Source organism: Miniopterus schreibersii, assembly GCF_964146895.1.
Source record: "Miniopterus schreibersii genome assembly, chromosome: 21".
Taxonomy (NCBI): domain Eukaryota; kingdom Metazoa; phylum Chordata; class Mammalia; order Chiroptera; family Miniopteridae; genus Miniopterus; species Miniopterus schreibersii.
Genome location: NC_138123.1, coordinates 11,051,337 through 11,070,515, shown reverse-complemented (window position 1 = coordinate 11,070,515; position 19,179 = coordinate 11,051,337). Strand labels below are relative to the sequence as shown.

General features: G+C 40.3%; 1 protein-coding gene across 2 annotated transcripts in view; it reads left to right on the top strand.

Annotated features, from left to right (window-relative positions):
• Positions 1–19,179, top strand: part of FMN2 (formin 2) — a 222,804-nt gene that overhangs the window by 168,762 nt on the left and 34,863 nt on the right. The gene's annotated exons all lie outside the window — the stretch shown is intronic.

The window sequence follows — 19,179 nt, the reverse complement described above, 5'->3', positions numbered from 1 at the left end:
GAGTGTCATTCTGTGCACCGAAGGGTTGCAGGTTCGATACCAGTCGAGGGGCGTAAGGAAGCTGATCCATGTTTCTCTCTCTTTTTTCCCCCCACCCCGTCCTGTCTCTAAGCATGTCCTCAGGTGAAGATTTAAAAAACCAATTGACTCCTAACACTCAGAGATTCTTATAAATCGTGGCTAACTTCACACCTTTCTTAAAATTTCTTCTGCTCTTTCTTTCTTTAAATTCCACAGGTAAAGACTGTATTTTATAGTGAAATCAACTTTTGAGATAGAAAAAGAACAGATTTAATTGTGACCTCCATAAAGCTGATAAAATGACTAAAGTAAAATTTGAATGAGCTAATGTAATAGTTTCGGTACAAGTGTCTTTGTCAGTTAATTTAGGTGATGCTCTAGAGAAAGGAAATAGGGCTGAGAAAGGTCCAGTTAAGCGGGAGTAATGAAAACCGAAGTAACTTCTATTATTTTAAATGAACTTTCATTTTTCTAGGGAGCTTGTGACTTTTCCTACAGATGAAAACATTGCTTCAAAGATGTTGGTATATTTCAACAGGACATAGGCTACTGAATTTTTTTTAAATAAAACTTTTTAAAACGTGTTTCAGAATGGAAGTATTTTTTTTTTTTAATTTTCCAGAAGCTAAAGACAATTAAACGATTAGAATGTAACTCATCTTTTATTCATAAGATAAAAGTAAGTTTGTTAAATGGAGAGGCAATTACCACAGTCATACTGACAGAATTAATAAATTAATGCTATTTATTTCGGCATTATGCTGCGATGAATGTTTGTGTAGTTTTAAAATATACTTAGTGCACCTCATAGTACCAGTTTTACTTTAATTTTTTGACGAGAACACATTCATTCTCGCCGCTCCCCTATTTAATTTAAATAACAGCAAAGACAACTTCAAACAACCAGCAGTAAAAGGCGAGAAAAAGCAGTGGAAGAAAGCACATTTGTAAAAGAATTTTAAATCACACATTTTAAAAAATAAATGCTACTTGTGCGTGTAATATCGCTTGAGTGGTATTTAACCAAAGCCAAGATTGCGTAACAAACGAGTTGAAATGGAAACTTCGTCTTCCGTGCAAAATAAAGACAAAATAAAGGAAAGATGCAGAGGAATGTCGGTTCCAATTGTTCCATATAGTATGCAACTGTTCATTTGTCATGGGAGAGAAAATATTTAATCAGCCCCGAAATGATGCCCACACACTTTATCATGTGTAGTGACTTTTAGAGTGTCCGTTTGTAAAGTGTTTATCCAAGGAATGGCCTTCTGGAACATGGATAAAATGAAAAGTGAAATGTTTAGTTCATAATAGGCATATTTTCCAGAATCCTTCTGAGTAAGTCTCGGGAGATGAATAGAGGGACTGCAGGTCTGTGTTTATCTGGCCGACGCTGGCAGAGCAGGCAGGCTCCAGCCTGGTATTAAAACTGAAGTGACACGGAATGTCTTTGCACAACCCCTAAACAATGACATCATTCTCTTAACAGTATCGATAGAGTAAAACAAAGCTGAAGCTGGTTATTTTCCCATTTGGACTTCTTCGTAATGACTCTGAGCGCCTCCCCAGGAGGGTTAGCGTTGGGGGGCCTGTAGGAGGGAGGCCCCCAGGGTCCCCAGGGGAGACTGGATTTCACACCTTTCACATCAGGCCACGTGGGAGATTTTAGGCTCAGCCTTTTTTCGTACACAGGGATTTCCTTCTGTTGCTGCGTTAAGTTTTTATAAAATCCGTTGACTTTCAATAGTGTGGGACCCATTGACACCCTTTGCAGCTTTGCAGGCCACTGTCAGTTATAAAAAATATCCTTAGGTGGTGGTCTCTTCTGAAATTTTGGTATGTTTCCCTTTGGTTTGGGTTGGGAATTATGAAGGGAAAATCACGTCAAGGAATTTCTGCCCTTTTGCAAAGGTTTGTTTTAAACGTAGGAACTCTTTTTCCTGTCCTGGAGTCCTTTGGTAGTCCAGTGTTTCTCCCAGCCCCATGCGTCCCCTCCCCCCCATCACAGCAGCCCGCTTGGCTGAGGCCAAGGTCACAGTCCTGCCCCTGCTCACAGAGTCCTCTAAGGAGAAACAGCAGCACATTTACAATGAAATCCATTTTTTAGTTCCTTTGGTAATACTGTGGTGTGGAAATTTGCATCTGTACCGCTTTTTGAGGGAGTAAGAATATTGTTGGTATATAAAACCCTAAATTAGTGTGAATAGATGCAAAAAGGGGAGGAAAAGCTCCCCAAACTTGCCAAACCATGTTGTAGATTATTTAACCCACTAAAAAGTTTCCCAAGAGATTGGCGATTATTTTTAAACATTATGAAAATATATCCTTACCAAATAATTTATGAGGTCTTTTTTTGTTTTTGTTGGTAGTCTTTACATTATTTAGCAGTAAAATCATGAGTATTTCTGGGAAGAAATTCATGAATTGATCAAAATCCTTTGATTTGAGGATATCGAAATCAAGTTAAAGAGAATATTTGATGTGGTTTTTGACACGGGCCTAAAATCTGGACTAGTATGAGAAACTAGTCCAGATTAGGTTGACATATATATTTTAAAAATCTGTATTAAGGGTTTTCTAAATTTCTGTCCTTATGAATATAAAGTGCGGGTCTTTCAAAACTCATGCACCGTATCTTTCCTTTTCCCCTTTAGTTACATGCCCTGTGTTCCTGGTTAGATAAGGAGAAGTTAAGATAATATTCCAAACCTCTCAACTTTATTTGAAATATGTGATTTATCAACTCTGCTGTTTAAGTGGCCAGGCAGCGTTCTCAGATGTAGGCTGGTGTCAAAAGCGCTTTTCATACGCAGTACCTGTAGAAAATATGAGGTTCTGTTTAAATGGGTTGTGACAATTAAGTTCCTAATAATTACTTGCACAGTTATTCAGCATTTTAATATTTGTGTAAAATGCTTTATTCATAATTTATGAAGCATTTTAAACTTCATAAATCATCTTGCATTGGAGAATTTTAATAAAAATGCACAGTTAATATGGAGGACAAGTAGCAAGAGATTAAATGGTGATAAATTATTGGTTTGCTGAATTGGCAGTTGTTAAATATTGATTTCAAGCAATGTCCTATTATATAGTTCAAGGTTAACATGTACTAGGGGTATAAGGAAATCCATATCTGAGTAACTTGGTATGCTCATATGTTTTTTAAAAATCAATAACCACAAAATAGTACTATTTTGACCAAAAAAATATAACACTAATTTTAAAAGAAAACCATCAAAACCAAGACCTTGATAGCTTATTTCAAGTTTAATGTTTAGCATTTAATGCAGAATAAATTCAGTGGTTTTAATTATAAGATCCATAGGACAGTGGGTGAAGGATAGGCTATTCTGTCTCCCAGATAATAGTACATAAATTAGTAAAAAAAAAAAAAAAAGACAGCAAGTTTGTAGCCAGCTGTAAAGCAGTAAAGAAAAATAGGAGAGTGTTGTAACGGGGGCCTAGGTAAACCAAAATTAGCGGAAAATCCCAGGAACGATTTCGATGTACAGCTAAAAACAAATTATTTGTTTTGGTACTGGGAAAACAGTGTACATACCCTTATCAAAAATAGTTTTATCTTAAATTTGACCCAGTTTAAGTAACTAGGTCAAAAGCTGCATTGCAGTGGGCTGAACAAAAGAAAGAAGTGGAAACGCCGAGGGCAGGCTACCTGTTTTTGGAAGGACAGAGAGAGAGACGGGATGGCAGAGAGAGGGAGGTGTGTTGTTCATGCTTCAGATCACTTGGGAGTGGTCGCCTGAGGAAGCAGCTACGTTAAGGACCATGGCTGGAGAGAGAATCTTCATTTTGGGAGAGACAGTTACTACAGTCACAGAGCAGAAGGGAACTGGGATCTAATTGCTGGTGGCCACAGGAACTTGGAACCGTGGGGCAGTTGAGTAACTGTAAGCGATGTCATGAGCTCCAAAAAAAGGTGCCGCTCAGTCATGGTGACACAGCGGTCGGGAAGGGCACAGGAGGGCAGGAAATCAGGAGGCTCCCTTTCTTGACTCCCTGCATCTGGGAGGGTAGGAGACAGGGAAATGTTAAGGATTCACTGAAGAACATTATGGGGGACATGGTATCATCTTCTTAAAGCCATGCTTTTAGTAAGAAAAACAGCAACTCTTCAGAGTGGAGCAATAGGGTAGGAGGCTGGAGATATGTCTCCCCAACCCCCCAAACAGGCAGGAATTCAGAGCATTTAAGAATGGAGCTTGTGGAGCCAGTGGGGGAACATATGTCCGAGAAGAAAGGCAGTTGAGCTGGGCGGGGCTTGTAGTTAGGAAGATGCACGCCTGTCGGTGGAGAAGGGCAGAGGCTCATCCCAGTTGTCCAAGAACTGGAGAGGTTCCTTGGCTGAGTTATTTTGATGGTGAATGCCAGCAGGTTGACGTGGTTCAGGGGTTCGGCATGGACTGCTTGTGGCGCATACTCCGCAACTGGGCCTCTTGGACTCATTAGGCTTCAGTGGCCCTGATTGGCATTATTTGGAAAAGAAAGACCTATTTCCTTTGATTGGGAAAGAGCGGGAGAACAGAAAGTTGGAAAAATAGAGGGGTGCCTTCTGGCTGAATGACACAATAGAGGAAGGCCGTCAGAGTTGCCCAGGGACTTAGATCACCTTACAGTGGTATCTCCTCGGTGGCTTCTGTGGCATGTTCAGAAATCCTAGGAGATAGTGTTTACAGATATGGGCCAAAAATGGAAAAATATTTCTTAGTTTCAAACTGCATTAGCGTCCTCAGAAGTGTTAGGATGCCAGAGAATCGAATCAGCTTGCAAACCCTCCCATGGCAGTTGCTGTTTTCCACCTCGACGGCGGCCACGGGGCTCCGCGCTCACTCGTGTTGAAAAGGCGGCCCACTCGGCACGGCAGTGCTGTGCGGTTCCCACGTGCCAGGAGTGTCTTACAGATACTGCTGGGCCGCTGGAGCAGAGATGTATCCCAGCGCTGAAAGTACATTTTTAAAACGCCAGATACGGTCTTTTTCCAGCCTCTGATCTCTGCATTGACCTCACGGCGAAATTTAGGTTTCCATGGACGTGGTTGTGATGAGTCAGTGCTGCACGGTGCTGAAGAGAGCTTTGCAACATTTCTGATTACTGTTGTCACAAAAGTGAAGATTTGATCTTCTGTGCTTATTGTTAATCTATATCTAAGACGGGGAATGGGAGGCTTTGGGGACCTTGGTCCTCCTGTTCTCACAATTTTCCCCTGAGGACTGGGTGGGGTAATTCATAGGGTCCATTCTGCAGATGAAGAAATGGAGAGAGTTCTGCGCCTGTTAAATGACTTCCCCAGTATCAGGGAGTGAGGTTAGCACAGAGCCAAGAGTGGAACTCAAGCCACCTTAAAAATCGAACATTATGTGTCTGTTGTGCAACTGTAGGATTCAGTTATGAAATTTTAAAGCCAAAATGAATGAAATACTGGCGTTTGTAGGGCTGTTTTGCTGCTATTTAATTCTGCCAAATAATAATTTATAACTCATTTCTTATCATGTTCCCGCTACTCAGTAACCATGTCAGGATAACAGCAATACATGTTAAAAAACTTCGTAAATTGTACGGTAATTATAAATACAAGATATTTATGCTGAGGTTTACAAGTGTATGTGCTGTCTCCTTTAATTATGTCAGTGAGAAACCAGAGGAAGGTAACGGAACAGAATTTTTATGCCCTTAACAGTCTATCATTTTGATTCTGTGTCAGGAGGGCTTTGCAAATAAAAGTGGAGATATTTAAAACCATGGGGAATCTGTCACATTTTGGAAGGAATTGGTTGTCTACATGTCTGTTTCATATGTCTACAGAAAGATAGAAATGTATGGAATTAAAAATGCCATTGTCACAGTGAGAAACAGCATGTTGCAGCAGGACAGACTTATGCAGGACTGACCCTGAAGCACCCTGCTTTGCAGAAATGGCCGGGGGAAATTTTTGACACTGAAGGTTTCACCTGACCTGGGAAATGTATCTTATGTGTAATGTTGTTTTGATAGTATTGACTTTCACACAGTACTCGTAAAGCTGAAAACTGAGCGATTTCAATATTTTAGTTCCTAAGTGAGTGTTCAGCATGATGCTTGGAGAACGTGGTGATGATAGCATTTAATTGAGAGTGGGCCTGGACTTTGCAGGGTAATGCCGTGACCACTTGAGGGGTTAATATAGGTAAAGGCTGCGATAACTGCTATGAGAGCTGCAAAGTTTATTATTACAGGTACATCCCTGCCTTCAAAACACCTCCAGTCTCAACTGGGCACGTGAGATTATCCGATACGAGGTTCATTTCCCCCAGATACTCTGGTTCTTGGTCTCTCCAGCCCCACCTTTGGCTGCTCTGCCCCAGTTTTCCTGCCCACTGTCTGTTCCACAGAGTAAACCCACAGGGACAGAACCGTCTCCTCCCTGGGTGTGTGAAGCTACTGCTGTGAACACCCGTCTTCTCTTCTATCTGGAGGAAGTACCCCTTCCCATCACATGCCCCTTCTGGGTCCTTTTCCCTTATGATCTCACCCTCTCCCATGTGTATTTTTTTTTTTTAATATATCTTTATTGATCTCAGAGAGAGGAAGGGAGAGGGAGAGAGAGAGATAGAAATATCAATGATGAGAGAGTCATTGATCGAGCCCGCAACCCGGGCATGTGCCCTGACCGGGAATCAAACCCTGATCCCCTGGATCCTAGGTGGATGCTCAACTGCTGAGCCACGCCCGGCCGGGCTCCCATGTGTATTTTATGGCCAGTGGTTTAGGAGTTTGTCAAAAGAAGTAGGTATTTTGGTTTGTTGGTTATCTCCCCCCCCCCCTTTTTTTTCTTCTTTGAGGAGTTATGTAGAAGTGAATTGATAAACTTTCAAATGTAAGGGATTTTCAAAGTGGTCCCTTTTTCTGCCTCAATTACATAAAGATCACATCAAAGAAGACTATCTCCGTGGGAGTAATTCTGTGCATTTTCTGAGACTTGCTTTCCGGTCCAGAACATGGTCAGTATGTGTAAGGGCAGAAGCTGGACTCGAACACAGTGTTTCGGGCACAATGTTCTATATTTGCGTCTTATTTTAAACTGACTCAGTCACATTGCTCAAATATTCAGTGTCTGTATTGTGTGTTTTTTGTCTGCTCTTATCTGTCAGTTACTGAGAATGTATAGTAAATTGGCATATGGTAGATATGTCCATTTATCCTTATAGTTCTGACATTTTTGCTCTGTGATTTTCTAAATGTTTATATTTTGTACATACACATTTAGAGTTGCTCCATTTCCTGGTAAACTAAACCTTGTTATCAATGCTTTATTTTCTCTGGTACTTTTTGCCTAAAAACCCATTTTATCTGATATTAATATAAGTATATATCAGCTTTTTTTGGTTAGTATGTATTTGTTGTGGCATTTCCACAACTTTACTGTCAACATTTCTACGTCCTTGTGAGCAAAGCAACCAATTTAGGGGTTATTCCTGCCACCCTACTAGAGCCATCCCAACTGTGTGCTCAGAGTGAGTGACTGGCCGCTGGGTGGGGCCATGGATCCAGTGGGCCCACTGCAAACTATATGCTTTAGTTTAGGTTCCTTATTAGCTCTCCCTATAATTCCCATGTTGGAGCTGTGGGTGTCTGCTCAGACCCTGTACCCCACAATCTTCAAGACGTCCGGATATTTCCCTCTGTCCGGTATACAGTCCACAGTGATGGCTGCAGGCTCCTTCGGGGAAGGACTGAGGGAGTCATTACTCTACACTTGACCAAGACCCAACCACCCCTTTGGTCAGTGGGTTCTGGATCTGAAACTGTCTCAATTCTGGGAACTGAGCAGAGGATCTTTCTATTGAAGCAACAACCCTTCTCCTCTTTTCCCTCTAGTCTTGCCTTGGATGTTGTGATCTATTAACTTTTCCACACTTCCCGTGCGTCAAGCCCCTTTGGATGCCCCTTGCCTTGCCAGTTACTGTGGTAATTCTGGTCCCCAGGCTCCTGACCCCCTGTCTCCTGGCACTACATGGTAGTTCATTCTTGCAGCTCCTTGGGTGTGTAATCTCTTTTCACTCTTAACCCATCTAGCGCTTCGGTGGCTGGGTTATGCTGGGATGACACCTGAATTACCATCCTAGCAGCCCAGAGGGCAGCTGGGGCAGCTTGTGGGGGCCACTGTTGCTGTCTGCAGTGCCTTCTAGCCCAGGGGAAGCGCTAGCTCTCACTGGAGAAGAGTGTGCTCTCTCTGCAGACTCTGGAGAGTGTCAGAGGTCTGGAGGCCTGACCGTCAGCTGTCTCATTCCTCGTTTGGGGATCCCAGCTTTTCCCAGCCGCGGCTCTGACTTGAGCTTATTAGCACACCGGCTCTGGCTGAGCTCCGCCACTCTGGTTATTGGATCTTCTCTGCGTGGCTCAGCTGTTTCTGTCATTTCCCTGCAGGAGATAGCTGCCTCTTTCCAAGCTGCCGAGGAGGCCCTCTAGCAATCTTTTAACTGCTTACTCACGCCCTGGGTTTCTCATTATGGCTCAGCGGAGTGTCAGCCCGACTTGGGGAGAGTCAGCCAAGTCCACTGTCTATGTGGCGTTGTCCTCGCCGTGTTTTCAACAGTCTGAGTCATCACACTGGCAAAGACATTTCCACAACAGGACATTTTCATAGGCTAACTCGGGTGATATCCTCAGCAATTCACGGCCTCCACGGTGCCCAGGGTCTGTCTGTGCCCCATAATAACTGAGGACAGTGGGGTGGGAGGGGAATCTGGCCCGGAGCCCTAGCTCACTGCTTGTTTTCTCAGGTTCCTTATGGCCCTCCTCCTGTTATTTCAGCTTCTCCAAGAAGCAGGTGTCAGAACTGGATTCACTGGGGAAACATGGGCAGGGAGTGGAAGAAGCTGGGCCAGCTGTTAGACCCAGAGGTGGGTCCAAGCACCCAGGAGGAGAGGGGAGGGGGAAAGCCTGTATGGAGAAGTCTTAGACTGAAGTGCAGTTACAAGACAGTCTTGGCAAAGCTGATGGGAAGCTGTTGAGACAAGTCACCCTTTAGAGGAGCCTTGTGTCACCTAGAGCTGCACCTGCATCAGTGTCCCCGCCGAGTCGCTCGCTAGCAGGGAGCAGCCCTGGGCCTCTGTGAAAGTGAAGAGACTGACTTCAGAGCATAGCAGCTGAGGTCCTTGGCCATGTCCATTTTCTGCGGTTGGAAATCTGGGAGATCATAAAGATACATGCTCATGGCTACCATAGAAATGATACATTTCTTTCTCTTATTTTAATACCTTTAATGAACAAGTATTAATTAATTTACTGTTTTTGCCCCTTTCCAAAAGAATATAACACCCTCAGATTATTTATGTCTTCTCACCATCATTCCACAAGTTGTCCATCAGTATATGTCCATTTATTTCTGCTCTAATTTTTAATATTTTTTTTCTTCTGCTTGCTTTAGGCTTAAATTACATGTTTTACTTTAGTTCTTGAAGGTGGAATCTTATTATTATTATTGATCTTTTTTTTCCTAACGTGAGCACTTTATGTTTTCATCTAAGTTCTACTTTATCTGTATCCCACAATGTTGATATATCATATTTTCAGTTCAAACATTTTCTAATTTCCCTTGAGAGATTCTCTTTGACCTATGAATTCTTTAGGAATGATTTGGAAATTTTCCTGTTGCTCTTTCTGTTATTGATTTCTAATTTAATTCCATTGTGGTCAGAGAGCATATTTTGTCTGATTTCATTTCCTTTCTCTCTTTCCCTTACCCCCACATAATTATGAGATAACACAGGACTTTTATATAAATTAAAACCGATGTCAGTATGTCAGTCTCTTAGGGGATAGCGGGCCGGCCTGAGAGCAGGTTCACCACCCTAACCCACCCCTCCCGACTCATCTATGCCGTTTATCTCACTTCACTGAGGGAAGTTTGCAGTAGCTGCTGCCAAGAGAATTCCTTTACTTTCATGGTATCCATGCTAATTTCTTAGCTTTGACAAATGTACTGTGATTGTAAGATGTTAATATTAGGAGGAGCTGAGTGAAGGCTTTATGGGAATTCTCTATCTTATTTTTCAACATTTCTGTAAATCTAAAATTAATACAAAGCGAAGCTACGAAGTGTGTAAATCAAAGATCCCATAATTGAGACTTTGATGAAGGATAAATGAAAATATATTTAATTCCATTTGCATAGGTTTCACCTAAAGGAGTAGAAAAACCCAAAAAGTTCGGTCAATGATTTCTTATTTTCAAGTTCAAATAAGCAGCACAGTAGTGGTTCCGTTAATTAAGGGCATAAGGGTGAAAATTGGTAAAAAGTTACAGGTTTTGGTCAGGGGCCGCTGCGAGAAAAGTGGTGGAAGGGTGGTCTGCGAAGCCAGTTTTCAAAATGAGTAAGACCACAGAAGCATCGAATTAATAACTGACAGTACGTAAATAATGCTGTCTCTCAATGAGTGTGCGTGGCTGAGAGAAATATTTTTGAATGGAGAAATCTGAATATGCTTTTAAGATCAGAAAAATAAGCCAATAATAACAGATTTTAGATGTTGGAAATAAGAGAAAATTGATTTGATACTTTCCTAAAAAATAAAAAAATGTAATAGTGGGTAGGATAAAGACCCTGCCGGTGAATAACTTAGTATTGATTTAGAGGCGATGAATGTGGGTTACTTTCCCCCTTGGAGATGAAGTGATGGAGTTATAGAGAGAGAATAAATTTTAGAGTGCTGAAAATTTATGTAAATTAGCAAAGTGAGATTGTTTTATGAAAGGCAGAATTCAGGGCATGGACAGAATAGAGGTGAATTTAAAAACAAATCTATGTATCTGTTACAGGAGATGGGAGAAAAAGAATTGCCATTGTTGACCATAGTGATTGTCTGGCTCTTAATTTTAGGGATCAGCATGAGTCGTAATTTACGTTGTCTCCTCAGGCCAATTTGTGCCTGAAAATGTGCCATGGATTTTTAAGCTGCTCTTCCATGTTTTGTATGAGCTGATAGTTGGTCTGAGATTGAATTACCTTTTCTCTAAGAACAGTTGTCTGTTTGGGGATCACAATTACCCTGAAAGTGGAAATACCACAGTTCTTCATTTTAAGAGAAAGGAAATACCAGCTTGTCCTCTTACTAATCTTAATTCCTCTGATTTTTCTGTTGCTCTGAGCAAAATGGTTGGCATCCGTGTTCGTTGTGCTTTTTTAGAAGATGTGGAAGAGCCCTCCTTTTAATAATAATGAAGTGGATTTATTCTTCCTTTTGGCATAATAAAATATGTTATATGTCATGTACGTTCCTATGGGGGTGGAGGAAGGCGGAGGAAATGAAGATGTTGATTTAGGATACCAGAAATTGCAGTCATTTGTAGAAGGCTTTCGCTGAAAATAGAGCTTTCTCTTGAGACTTCAGTTTGTTCTGAAGAGTAATGTTACAAAACCCAACATTGCACAATGAAAATGGCAAAAGCAGGGGAAGATTTATGATGATGACCCTTGGCAGTTCATTTAAACTGTTTCGCTCCCTTGGCCTCTTGTTTCATACTGAGATGCTTTATGCTCTCCGGTCTGACTATACGAGCTAAATGAGCTCACATATGTGTAATTCTTACTGTGTGTCTGAGCTCTCATTTAGTACCTGATTTTGTTGTTGTTGTTAAACTCCAAAAGGGCAATGGTATTGAGAGAAGAAAGAAGGGATGGTCACAAAGAAAAGAGAGGGGAAGGCCCCCTGGGCCCACTTAGACAGACTGGAACAGGACTGAGTTGCTGGAAGAACCCCTTGGATCGTAGAGTGTGTATAAGAAACTGCTTCATCAGACCCTTCACTTCCACCCACCCGTCCAAATATAGCAATATCTCAAAATAGCCCAAACTGCCCTTGGCAGTTGAGCCAGGGAGGGAAGACTTTAGTCCCAAGGCTTTGTTGGCATTAGCATTAGAAAAGAAATGACCTGAACCTGTCTGCGTGGAGCTTGGAGATGCAACAGAGCATGAGAGCAGCAACTCCGATCTGAACTGCGGGGCTAGCTTTACTGATAACTACAGCTACGCTCGTGGGAGGCAGGGGAAGTTAAATTAAATGGGTTTACTTCTTTCAGCAGACCTCTTTGCTTAGCTGTGGACTGTGACATGTCTGTTAGATAGGTGGCAGAAAGCTGTGAGTGTGTGTTCACGTGTCTGAAATGCATGTCCTGGAATATGAAACAGTCATATGACATTGAGTCAAGAATAAAGGACGTATCCTTTGGTTACTGTTCATCTCTTATATGATGCCAGGGTAAAAGGATATGTTTTCCTTTCTTCATAAATGAAGTGAGAGGAATTCTCTTGGCTGGAGTTACTGTAAACTTTCCCCTGAGCCAAGTGAGATAAACCGAATAGATGAGTAGGGAGGAAAGGGTGAGGGCGGTTAACCCGCTCTGGGGCTGGCCTGCTGTCCCCAAGGAGACTGGCATATTGACATCAGTTGTAATTTTTACATAGGTCCTGTGTTGTCTCATAATTATGGGGGGACAGGGGGAGAGAAAGGAGTTGCTCTCTTTAATTTTTCTGTACGGAGAATGGGTGCCAGGTCTTTTCCACCCTGTGAGCTCACAATGAAGACTCAGGAGGAACCTTTCATGTACCTGCACTGGTGATAAGTGATAAACACCGTCACTGCTAGTCTTATGATGTGACTAGCAACTCCATGAACCATATTACATATTTGATCTCATTTAAGCCCCACAATAATCTGATCAGGTGGGAAGCATGGCCGTTCCCATTTTAGAAATGAGGAGATGAGACTTACCAAAGTTAATGAAGTCGACATAGGCGCACTGTGGGCTCAGCCAGAACTAAAGTGTGGTCCTTCTGAGCTAAAGCCTTTGTCTTTAAACCTCAGGCTGTTGGAGGCCTAACAGATTTCTTCCACTACAATGTTCCTAAAACACCAAAATTGTGGTCCCCAGAAGTGTCTGGTTTAGTTGTTCAGTAGAAATCATTCTTTAAGCAAATATTTATCTCACAATTCCTGCATGCCAGGCACTGTTTGGATGCTGGGGATGCAGCAGTGGACATAAAAGATAAAAATACCTCATCGAGGATTAATTACAGCAGAGAAGCCCCACAGTAAACAAGTACACAGAATGTCTAGCGTTTCTGGGGGCACAGAGTGCTGTAGAGAAAAGACAAGCAGGAATATTAGGGGAATCTAGCGTTGTGACTTTACTCTGGCTTTTCCTGGAAGATCTCACTGAGGAAGTCATGTTTGAGCAGAGATATGAAGAGGTTTCTTTTTAAAAAAATTAAATGTATTGGGGTGACATTGGTTAATAAGAGGCAGCCACCTGGATGCCTGGGTGAAGGGCATCCCAGGCAGACGAAGAACAAAGGACAGAATTGGAATGTCAGGCCAGGAAGCCGGTGGGCAAAGACGACAGGGGGCGTATTATTACTCTAAGTGGAGTGGAAAGTCTCCTTGACGTCAGTAAATAAAAAGTGAAGTAAGAATACTGATGATTCTGCAGATTAGCCCAGCTTTATATTACCCCAGATTGTTTTTGTGGACACCTTCTTTTTCCTATAACCAGGATCATTTCTGGAGCAGCCTGCCACCCATCAGTAAGTCCTTTCTTGCGTTGTTTTAGATTCGCTTTCGGGTTATTGAAAAACACGTATGTGAGCATTGTCATGGAAGAGCTTACCATTCTTGAAGCACATACTTGAGAGCACAGCAGTTGTTCTTACGGTGACGCGCTTCTGAGAGCAGCGGTCCGTGTCTGGCAGCCTGTAAACTGAGGCCTCACTCGGGGGATTGCTTTGCTCAGTGCCTTGACTCTTGTATTTGTCAACCCCGTAGAAACCTTCTTCATGGAAGTAGCTGAATAGCGGTGCATTTTTCTGTTTCTTTTTTTATTTTATTTATTTATTGGGGTGACATTGGTTAATAAGATTATGTGGGTTTCAAGTGTACAAGTCTACGCTACATCATCTGTATTTTGCATTAGGTGCCCACCACCCAGAGTCACATCTTCTCTCACCATATATTTGACCCCCTCTACCCTTTACTACCCCCCACCCCTTCCCTTTGGTAACCACCATACTGCGTTGTCTGCATCTATGAGTTTTTATTTGTTTGTATTTCATGTTTGTACCTTTGTTGCTTTCAGTCTCATATCCCACATATGAGTGAAATCGTATGGTTCTTACCTCCTTCCGTCTGATTGATTTCGCTTAGCATGATATTCTTGAGATTGCATTATTCTTTATCTTTGCCCTGCTGTTTGCGGTGCCTGGCATACCTGCTCACTGGTGAATTAAATGAAAGTAGGACTGTCCTCGTCTTGAGCTTCTATAGAATAGGTGCCAACAGAATGGTTGGGCTGAAATTCAAGGTTTTCTATAGTGCTTGACCAAGGCTACATCCTGCTCATAGATGGGAAATAACTGATAGTAATAACAGGCAATTCAATATTTTAAAAATATTTCATTTGCAGAGAACATGCTTCTCCATACAGATCATAACTTGTGGCAAGAAAATGCTATTTTAGGATAATTACTGGGACCTCTTTTGGTTGTAATGAAAACCAACTTTTGAGTCAGTCTTTATGTGTACGGTTCCCAGACAAAGGCTGCCTTAAAAACAGATGAGAAGTTTAAAAGGATATAATTCTCCTTCTGTGGTATGTCCGCTTTTCCAATAAGGAAATCAAAGCTATTTTAATTATCTGTGGATCATAACTTGTAGTCAAAAACAATATCCAATAGAGGTCTTTCAAGCAATATTCCTGCCTTTTAAGAATATTTCTAAAATGTCATTTTAAAAGATACTTATAGTCATTACTTCTTTGTACTAACCTTGTGTGTGCATGCACATTTGTAATTTAACACATTCTCTATTTTGAGAAATTTAAAAATGTGTGCAAAGGTAAAAAGAATATGCCTTGTACATGCCCTATGTACACAACATCCAACTTCAACAGTTGGTTTCATCTATACTCCTACCCATGTGCCCCCTTCCATGTTATTTTTTAAGAAAATCCTCAAAAGCTATAATTTCACTCATATCAATGTTAGCATCTATCTCTAAAAGATCTCTTTTAAAAAAACACAACCAATTTCACCCCTAAAAATAATAATCGTACCTTAATGTCTCTTCAAATGTCCAATTAGTTCATGTACATTATAAATATGTTTATTTTGTTACAGTTTGTTTTGAAGCAGGATATAAAGAAATTCCAACCGTTATCATTAGACAGTGTCTCTTAAGTCTTTGGGATAGGTTTCACTTCAATACTTTTTTCTCTTGAAATTTATTTATTGAAGAAACTAGGTGGTTTGTTCCTTTCTTAGTTCTGTCTACTCTCACAAAATACCACAGACTGGGTGGCATGTTCGCATTGGTCGGTAGAGCCATTATGTTATTCCTGGTTTTCTTTTTTCGTAATAATTTTGTTTAGGACTTGACCACAATCTTCTTTCTTCCTTCTTTCCATTTCCTTTTTATGCTTTCTTCCCTGCTCTTCTTCTCTCTCTCTTTTTATTTTTTATTTTTACTTTTGTTCTTTATTTGTTGAGGCATAACTTAGACAATAAAATGTACAGATAAGTTCAGTGAGTTACTGCCGTCTAAATATGATTTAAAACAATGTTGTTGCCTCAATCTATTTAATCCTCACTTCTCTGAAGAGACAGTCATTCTGATTTCTGTCAACACAGATTAATTTTGTATATACTTGAATTTCATATAAATGTGATCCTATGGCCTGTATAAGTTTGAATATGATGTTAGCTCTAGGTTTTTCACAGATGCCAGTTATCTAATTATGTAAGTTTGCTTCTATTCCTAGCTTGCAGAGAATTGATGTTGAATTTTTTCAAATTCCTTTTCCGCATGTATTGAAATGATCGTATGTTTTTTCTCACTTACTCAGTGCCTTTGGCAGATTACACTGATTGCTTTTCAGATGTTAAAACAACTTTGTATTGTTGGAATAAACCCCAGTTGTTCATCACTTATTATCCATTTTACAAACTGCTGCATTCAATGTGTTAATGTTTTATTAGGGATTTTTTTTTTTAACCTATGTTCACAAAGGATATTGGTTTATAAATGACTTTCCTGTTTTTTTAACAGCATGTTTTTCGGTTTTTGGTGTTAACATCAGAGTAATGCTGGCCTCCTAAGATGAGTCAGAAAGTTTGGTTGCCCTCCTCTGTTTTCAGAAAGCATTAGCATCAAATTGGCGTCGTTTGTTCATCAAATGTTTATTAATTCACCTGTGAAACATTTGGGGCTAGAAGTATTTGGGAAGGGGTATTTTTTATTACAAGTTTATAAAAAATAATTTCTTATTTACTGAAATAACTTTATTAAAATTGAAAGTAATTTCAACATCTTAAATAGATATAGGGCTACTTATATTTTCTACTTCTTTTGTCAGTTTTAGAAAGTTTTGTTGTTTAAGGAATTTATTCAGTTCACCTGACATGTCAAGTCTCTTGGCATCAAATTGTTTATAATATCTCATATACTTTTAAGGCCTCTATGATCTGTAATGATGACCCTACTTTCATCTATGATATTGGAATTTGTATTTTCTCTATTTTTTTCTTTATCAGTTTTATAGGTGTTCATCAATTTTATTAAACCTTTTAGTAAATCAACTTCTAACCTTGCTGACTTTCTATAAGGTTTATTTTCTCTTTCTTTGTCTTGTGCTTTTCTTATTATTTCCATTCTTCTACTTAGTCAAGTTTAATTTACTTCTTAGATTCTTGACTTATATGTCTACATCATTGTTTTACACCTTTACTTTTCTAATACAATATTTTAAAACTCTAAATTTCTCTCTAAAACCTCTAAAGATAAAGATATTACTTTACGTGGTCTCATTTTGATATTTTATGCTTTCATTTTTATTCAGTTTGAAATATTTTCTAATTTCTTTTGTGTTTACTTTTTTATTCATTTAACTTACTGGGGTGACGTTGGTTAATAAAATTATATAGGTCTCAGGTGTACAGTTCTATAATATATAATCTGTATATTGTGTGTTCACCACCCCAAGTTAAGTCTTCTTCCATCACCATTTATTCCCCCTTTACTCTTTCCTACCTCTTCCCACTCCCCTTTCCCTCTGGTAATCACCATACTGTTGTCTGAGTTTTGTTTTTTATTTTATTTTTTTTACTTAATCCTTTTACCTTTTTTGACCCATGGGTTATTAATAATAGTTTTACTTAATTTCCAAGCTGGAGACTTCTTAGTATGTTATTTTTGTTTCAGATTTTGGAGCCACTGTGGTCAGAGAACACATTCTAGATAATCTCAGTCCTTTGAAATTTATTGAGACTTGTTTTATGACTCAGCATGTGGTCTGTGCTGGCGAATGTTTTCATGTGCTTTTGTATATTCTATTGTTTTAATTACAATATTCTGTAAAAGCCAACGAGGTCAATTTGTTGATAATATTCAAGTCTTTAATATCTTTAGTGATTTTTTTTCTGCTTCTGTCAATTACTGAGAAAGGAGTGTTTTGCCTCATGTATTTTGAAACTCTTTTATCACACTCATACATGTTTAGAATTGTTATGCATTCCCAATCATTTTGTTTTTATCATTATGAAATGACACTCTGATAATATTCTTTCTCCTGAAGTCTATTTTGTCTGATAATAAATAGAACTACGCCAACTTTGCTATGTTAATATTTGAATGGCAAACTTTTTTTCCACTGCAGTCTTTTAATCTGGCTCATTTTTACATGATACTTGTTTTACTGAATTTTTTTAGGAGGAAGAACTGAATGAAGGTAGCCTTTCTAGCCTTACTGCTTAGGAGCTTCCTCTTTTTCTTATGCACAATGATCGTTGCTTATGCACAAAGACCTCATACTGTCTACATTTCTCTCCCCTCCAACATATCTGAGTTTTCTTTCTCCTTTGTCCTTGCATTTATCCTACACAATGTGAATCCTACTCCCAGCATTTTCTCTCATTGCAGAGCTTTGCCCTAAGAGGGAGTTCTCTTGGCTCTTACTGAAAGTTCTCGTATCCCGGACTGCTCCTAGCCCTTTCAGGACTTAATGCAGATCCTTTTTTCTCTTCATGCATTTGAGCGTGTAAAACCCTTCCAGTGACGGCGGCAGCTCTCAGGTTGGCTCTTACGCCTTTTAGAAGTTTGTGATTCAGGGCTTCTCGGGTTTTTAGGGGAGTCCCCTGTCGCCTCCTCCCATACACATGATGTTGCCCCTGGGTTTTGTGCTGTCCGTGGTTTGTCTCACCTCTTTGCATTTTGAGGTTTGTGGGGATACCGGACACAGTGTTTTTGTAGGTATTTTTCTCTGAGCTTTGATGTTAGGATCTTAGTTGCTCCCTGTGTGGGGAAATTCAGGGAAATCCCAGAACATTTCTACTGCTGAAGTCGTGTTTCCAGATCCCTGGCTTCTCTTGCTTGCGTTGTGAGCAGTGTGTTTGTACTGTTTAATGTTTGTAGTGGAAACATGATGTTGATCTTTTACAGAAAGGACCATCTAAGAATCCAGATTAGAGGGTTCTCTGGAGTTGTCTCTTATTGTGACTTTTGCATTGTCTTAGTGTTATAACCACAGTTCTTTTCACTACCGGCTCTTAGTGTGCCAGGGTTATTTCAAGAGAGTCTCACATAATAGCCTGTGTGTTGAGGAAGATCCCGGATAAGACATCTGTCCTCTTTAGTGATTAGGTTTTGCTCTATGGTAGATGGGACCCTCCTGGTTTCAGATTTGCCTAAAGGACATAGTTCAGAAAGGATGGAACCTCCTCCTACCCTCTATCACCTAAGTAGGTGTCTTCACGTCACATAAGTGAATTAGCTGAATGCCAACTAATGCTGGACAGGGTTATAGGGCTAAAAATGCCTCTGGCATATGAGGCACCTTGATAACTTATAGAAATTACTGCCCTACCATTTGCTTAGTTACATCTGTTAAGTGTTGGCACTTTGTTCTGGGAGCGGGGTGGCTGAACCCAGCTGGGGCAGCACCCAGGGTCCTCAGGTAATTCTTTATTTTCCAGTTACACTTTTAGGTGACAACCACTTCCAAAGGAAGGCTGTGGACACATTTGTCTTCACTGAGAATCATTTTGTTCATCCGTTTCACACAGGGACTAAACCAATTGTAGGATACTCATTTGTTTCACAAATTCATAGTTTT